This window comes from Pogoniulus pusillus, chromosome 20 (assembly GCF_015220805.1).
Source record: "Pogoniulus pusillus isolate bPogPus1 chromosome 20, bPogPus1.pri, whole genome shotgun sequence".
Classification (NCBI taxonomy): Eukaryota; Metazoa; Chordata; class Aves; order Piciformes; family Lybiidae; genus Pogoniulus; species Pogoniulus pusillus.
Genome location: NC_087283.1, coordinates 7349091 through 7356340, shown reverse-complemented (window position 1 = coordinate 7356340; position 7250 = coordinate 7349091). Strand labels below are relative to the sequence as shown.

Sequence of the window (7250 nt, the reverse complement as noted above, 5' to 3'; positions counted from 1 at the left end):
AAAGAGAAGATTAGGTTATTATATGAGAATGTTGTTGTAGCTGAAACGATAACATTTCTTGTAGCATAGTTTAAGCAGGAAATCTACAAGCAGAGTGGATTATGGAGGTGAGCAAGTGTCTCAGAACAGGGGCAAGGTGGGAAGAATTTCTACCTCTGAATCATGAATCAGAGGCCATTTTTTGAGCTGTAATATTAGATGTGACAAGCTGTTATCAGAATGACAGGGCAGGAAGGCCATCACTTGGAATATACTATTGCACAAGAGACAGTTTCCTTTATTAGTGATTCTGGCCAAGCAGTGTTACTCTTTAATAAAGCTTGGTGGCTAATGTCACTGTGTAGGAATGTTAACACATAACTGTACACCCAGCTGTAATCCAGGTGACTTGGGCATGCCTAGTGTTGCCAGCACACAAACTTTGCAGCTTCTTTCCTGCAACTTTTGAAATGTTAAAACATTAGACAAATCCAACACAAGGAGCTCACAGATTTAATATGAATCCTGAAACACTTGCAAGAAAGAAATGTTAACAGTATTATTTCTTCTCTGATAAGATACAGAAATCCCTTGCAGTTGAAAAATTACAGAGGATTTAAAAGACTTCATGCTCCAGGTTATAAATTGACAGTGAGCCAGTAACAGTGAGAAGTTCTGTCTTACAGGGACACTAAACCACTATTACTTCAAGCTTTCTAATTCTCTGAAACCTAAGTCTTGACAGATAACTGAAAAGAGAAGCCAGGAATGTCACTTGTTCCACCCCCTATCATGGTTTAGTTATTTACTTAAATGCTTCCTACAGCATCCTCCCAGAGAGATGGAAGAATAATGAAAATGGAAAGGAAATCTGTCTTGAAACCACAGTGAACTACTCCTGAGAATCTACTTCACTGAAGCACAAGTCTGATTTCTGAGGAAGAAAAAGCATCTAGTTGTTACATTGGTGGGAAAGCAGGACACATTTCAGGGCAGACAAGCAGAGAGTATAGTTAATGCTATGGGCTGAAGTGAGTCTAAAACTCAGTTGGTCCTAAAGGTCCCATTAAGAGGTCCTGTTGCAGCTCTTCTGCCCTTTAGGTAGCCTGTATTCTCATGGTGATATCATTTAATTGAAAGCCAACTCTGATCTGTGGTATTTGTGGTGGTGTTGTGAGCGCTAGTGGCAGAAGAAGTGGGAAAATGAGCACACAGCCAGCAGCAGAGAAAGGAAGACTTCTGTTGGGGGCTGCACAGAAGGGAGTGCAAGTGTACTGGAGGAACTGCCTTAGTTAAGGTATTTTCTCCCAGTTGCTTACGCTGTGAATTCTGAGTTGGGCTAGATCTGTAGCAAAAGCAAAATGAGTTTCTAGGAATAAATATTTAGTGTAGTTTACTTCCATGCTAGTCTCCTTTTCAGGTCCCAGTAAATTTAATAACAGAACATGTTTCTTAAATTATTTTTTTGTATATACATAGTTTTTAAAAATTCTTTTCAGGCCCTTTAATGCCTGAAATCATCATCCCCCAGACAGATTAGATGAGTTCACCTACTGCAGACCCCAGCATGAGCACAAGTGAAGGTAAACTGTAGCCATTGCGCTGAAATGAAGGCATCTGGGCCAACTTGCACCAGCTGGGAATCTAGTAAAGTGAGTAGAAATAGTTTCCTTAATCTAAGCAGTAATCAGGATAGAAAAAGTCACTTTACTTGGAGAGAGCCTAGAAGCATCATTTCTAACCATAAGTGCAGGAAGCTTTCTACTTTGTGTCTCAGCTGCTGTTCCTAAAGCACAGCAAGATCTCCAGGCAGTCTCTGGTGTGTTGAGTCAACACATCAGAACTCATGGGTGTGTTCAAGAGGCATAATTTAATGATTCAAAGATGCTAAGTTCTGCATTTAGGGAAAAGAGAATGCTAATTTAATGAGTGCATATTCCTCATCTAACTAGTTTCTTCCTATTTTTTTTTTTCAATTGATAATAGTTACACTCTAACTACCTTCTTAAGCTCATTCTTATTCTGAATCCATCAGGATGATTTTATTCATAAATGTTTTGTATTTGGCTATTTCATATGTACATAGAAAACAAATGCAGTCATCCCCTGAGAAAAAGGGCATTATTTTATCTAAAATATTCTTTTCCCACATGGATTACTACCACATGCAACAGATCAGCTGGCTCACAGTTTCAACATATTCATAAGGGTTTTCAGCAAAGCCTGTGTGGGTAGGAATTTTCCAGACCTTAATCAAGGCCTCTTAAACGTATGTTTTACCCTAATGAGAAAGAGGAAACACATGGATCTGCCACCTGAAATCTCTTACTCATTATAGGGTAAAGCAGCTGGTGTAGTTAATAGGTTGCTTAGAAAATGCAAGGTTTGGTGTTGTATCAGAATCGAAGTGCTACAAACCTGGAGTGAAACGTTTGGCCAGTAAGTCTTCTCATAAATATGTACTTTATCCATGAAATGTTTGTATTCTGCTTTGGGTTTAATGCTCCTGTTTCCTGCTGCTGGAGGTCTTGAATTAAAAAAACAGGTATTTGGGATTTCTCTCCATTAGAGAGTGAGACATTAGCTCACAAACTTTCCATGTTGCCAGGCTTGCAGCTGATCACCAAAATCAGAAGTTATCAGAGAGGGGTAAAATAGATGTTAGCCCTTTAACTGCTTGCTTTTTGCTTTTTTGCCTCCCCCCACCTCATTTATCTTGGGTCTTTCTGCAGTTTTTGGCTTTTTTTCTTTTTCTCCCTCTTTGGAATATGGAAGATAAAGTTGCTTATGGATAATTCATGAGCTAAAGACTGAGTAATTGGATTAAAGGTTTAAGATTTTTCTAAACAATTTAATGAAATGAGCAAATAATATATAGGTGTTTTTTCTTCCATGTGTCAATCATTCTCAAAGTATGTTATCATCTTAAATTTTTTGACATGTTAATGATGTCTCATTATTCCATTAATGGTCTGCAGCAGGATTATCTATATTTATTTTCCATTAGTGCTTATGCATTTTTGTATGCTTGAACAAGTATTAGAGAGTTAAGCTTCATCTTGCCTTGGAAACAGGGGAGAACTGACTCTTCTTATAGACGCTTTCTCAGTATGCATATTTAAATGTGAAGTTCTAATTTTGATTTGCTATATATTTCTGTAAATTCTTTTCATTCTCCAGTCACTGAGTGACTGAGAAGTTGGTGGGAAGGTGAACTGCTCTGCTATCTTTAATCCTGAAGATTGCTGGTAGATAACATTTTGTGTAACACTAATTAAAGCCTTTGCAATGATTTAAGCTTCTCTTAAGCAAGTGGAGACTTAATCCAGACAAAAAGGATTTTTTTTTCCTTTTGGCTGTTTTCTGTGTTTGGAGTAGCACACTACATTCTGGCTCATAAAAAAACCCCTCTGCTTGAGGCAGGAATGTTGAATGTGCTAGCTAGTCCAAAGCACTGCATTTCAGTAGTTCCTTCATCTTTACAGATTACAAATTGTTAGATTAAATTGAAACTGTTGCTTTTGAAATGTAAAGTCCTGTGTGGATTGAGACTGCAGTACTAGAAATTTCTCTCTTGTCTTTGTTCTATATTGTAAGCATTGCGATAGGTAGAGCAGCTTGCTTTGGTTCACTGCTAGTTTTGCCCAAAGCAGAGGAAAGGTGATAAGAAGCTTCATCTGTTAAATAGACTTTCATCTAGATTTGCAAAAGATCAAGCCTGGTGATATCCCTGTTTGTACTGGATCCAATGGGATAAATCTTTGAAAGAAAAGTAGTATGTGGGCAGGATGAGCTATATGAATTAGAATGTTCACTTTGAGTAAGAACAGAATCTTCTATATTTAAGAATGGTTTCAAAGAGAGATGGCAAAATATAAATGCAAGATGGAGCTAGTTTAGGTGGTTCTTTGACTGTGGTAGAGTAACATAATCGAAATACATATGTACTCAATGTAGTAAATAGGAGAAATGCTGTCCTGAAAAAAACTTAACACTGTCAATACACCACATGTGCACCAGCTGAGGCCCTGTTCTAAATAACATCTAAAGGATCTAATGTTAGATTTGACCCTCTCGTTGCTGATGTGTAAAGTGGACAGAATTCCTCACAATCCTCCTGTGGGAAAGCATGCTGGAAAGCATATAAGAAAATACCTGTACCTCTTTTCCTTTAGTGCAGCATTTGAATAACTCCTTTTGACTGCAGTGAGGGGGAAAAAATATTTATTGTATATTTCGAATGCACTCACCACATAGTTTTGCAGCATTCCCTTTTTTTCAGTGTCAGTCTACATCTGGACAACAAATCTATTTGACTACTTTACACTTGTCAGTAAATGCAATGTGGTAGGTGATTTTCACCCATCAGTTTGCAGAAGGTCTCATAGAAGATGTAGATAAAGTGTAAGCTATAGGGCATTGTGGCATAATTCTAGCTGTAGTTCTCAAGTAAGGAAGCCAAACTAATTAATGACTTCTCTCCAGCAGGAGAGGTGCAGAATAGTAATTTAGATACTGGCAAATCAGGGATTTATTGTCAGTTCAGAAGACTGTGAGTGCCAAGTCTGCAGTTCTCTACATCTCAACTTACAGCTGAAATCAATACTGCACTTGCAGCTTCCACTTGTATATTTTATTTATGGAGCACATATTTTGAAACTTTTTTTTTCCATGATGTTTATAAAGAATTACTGCTGCTGCCTGCTTGGATTTAGGCTAGTGAGAATTTATTTTACTTTCTCTTGAATGTGAGACAACAATCCATAGTGGTTAGGGGATATGTGTTTGGGTGTTTGTCCACCTTCTCTTGTTTACAATTAAGAGGTAACTGTAGTACATGTAACTCTGTCAGTTTTAATTTCATTTAACTTAATTTCCTCCTTCAACTTCCTCTGGCAGTCTTACTGTCCTGAACACATACTGTGGCCAACAGAATGGAACAAAGTCTTTAGTATGTGTAAGAATATATTTGGAAAATTCTTTTGAGCTTTCTGCAGGTAACTGCTGGTGGTGGTATAGAGTGAGTTACAGTGGCACCAAGGTCCCACAAATCTGGATACCCCTCTCCTCTGAAGCTGAGATCAGAGCTCCAGTTTTTCCTGTGATACTTGCTGGTTGGGCTAGGTGTTATATTTACTGAGACCACTAAAATGGGAAGCACTGCTTACAAATCCTCCATGTGCATCTTGTGTGTATATGTCAAGTTTGGGCAGAGGTAGGAGGTATCTAGGTTCATTGTGCTCTTTTTGAGTCACAGACACAATGCCAGACTGAAAATATAATGTAACTGCTCTAATGAGCAAGGGGGAAAAAAATCATACAATCATGTTTGGTTTTGTTTTTTTTTTTGACATCTTGCATAAAAATTCCCAGTTAACATCATAGAGACAATAGGAAAACCCAAAGAATGTTTAATAGAGAAGCCAAATGAAGCAAATTTTGCAGTCAAATAGCAGAATAAAACTTTACTTTCCCTCCTTCATTCAGTCTCACTTACTACATAGCTGGACTTTCTCAGTGGTGTCACTGGTACCAAAACATGTATGTAGGGATCAAGCTGGAAATAGCTACCAGTTTGTCTTTATGGGAACTCTTCCTATTTTGTGGGTAGAGGGTCCCTCTGAACAGCCATCACATGTTATAATGATTTGGAGAACCTAAAATTATTTAACAGAATCTGTCTTCTGCTTCTGAACCTCAATTTTGCCTTTAATAAAAGTTAATTAACAAGCATCTAATTATTTTGTAGAAAGGTTTCTTGTCTTTTAAGTTGGTTGTTATTCTCCATTAAGTACTTGTGGTGGTTTTTTGGGGGGTCTAGTTTGGGGATTTTTTTGGGGTGTGGGTTTTTTTGTTTGTTTTTGTTTGTTTTTTTTAGGTTTTTGTGATGGGCTTTTTTGTGTGTCTTTGTGTTTTGGTGGGGTGAGGGGAAAGAGGTAGTGGTGGTTGGGTTTCTTTGGACTTTTTAAGGTTTTTCTTTTTCAACAGGTGAAAAGCAATAACTCCTGAACAAAATGGAAATCAAACAGATATGCTTTTCATCCTGTGCAGTTAATGTATTTACACTCTCTGGATTTTGTGCTTTGTGATGGTAATGATGCTCAAGGTAGTCACAATAGCCATGGAACTTAGGACTTTAAGAAAAAACAGCTAGAAAAATTTAATTAAATCTTACTTTTTATCACCAGATGATAGCCTGACCCTCCTCATTCCTGCCCCTAATGGATACTCTTAGTCTTTCTGCTTTATAAACCACAGCATATCATCTTGGCTGTTGCCTACAAGGCAGTGTGATGGAAGCCTGGCTATAGATTTGATATATTGCAGGAAGGCTGCATTCATGAATTGTGAATAAGAGCAACAATTTTCCAAATATATATTGTCAAAGTCAATTTCTCTCCAATAACATTGCACATAAAATGTTACAAGTGTAATGGCTATTTTACTTGCAGTTAAAAAGTGCATACAATTGCAATATATCAGCTGTTGTTAAAATGACAGCTGGGAATATATGAAGGTTTTTTTCTTATTCTATTTCAGACTCCTTTACTACTGGTGTTTGCTGTTATAGGTGTTATTATTAAAGAGTTACATATGTAGGTGCTGTACTCTCTCTAGTGAGTGTGTGTGTGTACACACATGTTGGGAATGGTAGGACTTTGAGTGCTGTGCAGCTACCTGATCTTGACACACTGGAACATAAGTCATGGGTTCAGAATGTGTAAGTGGAAAAGTACTGAGTTAAGTAAAATAGAGGGTTGAAATGACTTTAGAGAATGAAATAATATAAAGCACGAACATGTGTTTTTTATTAATCCTTGCTTATCTAGTTGCTAAGGTACGAGGTCTGTCTTGAAGACCAAGCAGGATTTGACATGATCTTTAGCTTGTGTGTTAAGAGTATATCACCAAATGCTGAAAGTACAATAAACAGAACTTAGCTTGCATCAAGCTGCTCCCTGTCTCTCATCATGGCACACAGTATCATCAGGGTTGGAAGAGATCTCACAGATCATCAAGTCCAACCCTTTACCACAGAGCTCAAGGCTAGACCATGACACCAAGTGCCACGTCCAATCCTGCCTTGAACAGCTCCAGGGAAGGCGACTCCACCACCTCCCTGGGCAGCCCATTCCAGTATCCAATGACTCTCTCAGTGAAGAGATGCACACACCCCCTCCTACACACACATTATGTATATTTGTCCTTAGCAGATCTCAGGCCCTGCATTTAATGTCTGTTACTGTCTGTGGAACGACACAGTAGTGTCT

At 38.0% G+C, this 7250-nt stretch overlaps 1 long non-coding RNA gene across 5 annotated transcripts in view; it reads left to right on the top strand.

Annotated features, from left to right (window-relative positions):
- Positions 1-2335: 2335 nt before the first annotated feature.
- The window catches only part of LOC135184350 (uncharacterized), a 106246-nt gene continuing 101331 nt past the window's right edge, over positions 2336-7250 (top strand). For all 5 annotated transcript variants that reach the window (XR_010305989.1, XR_010305988.1, XR_010305990.1 and 2 more), the window contains exon 1: positions 2336-2418. This is a non-coding gene — a long non-coding RNA (uncharacterized LOC135184350). The remainder of the gene's footprint in view (positions 2419-7250) is intronic.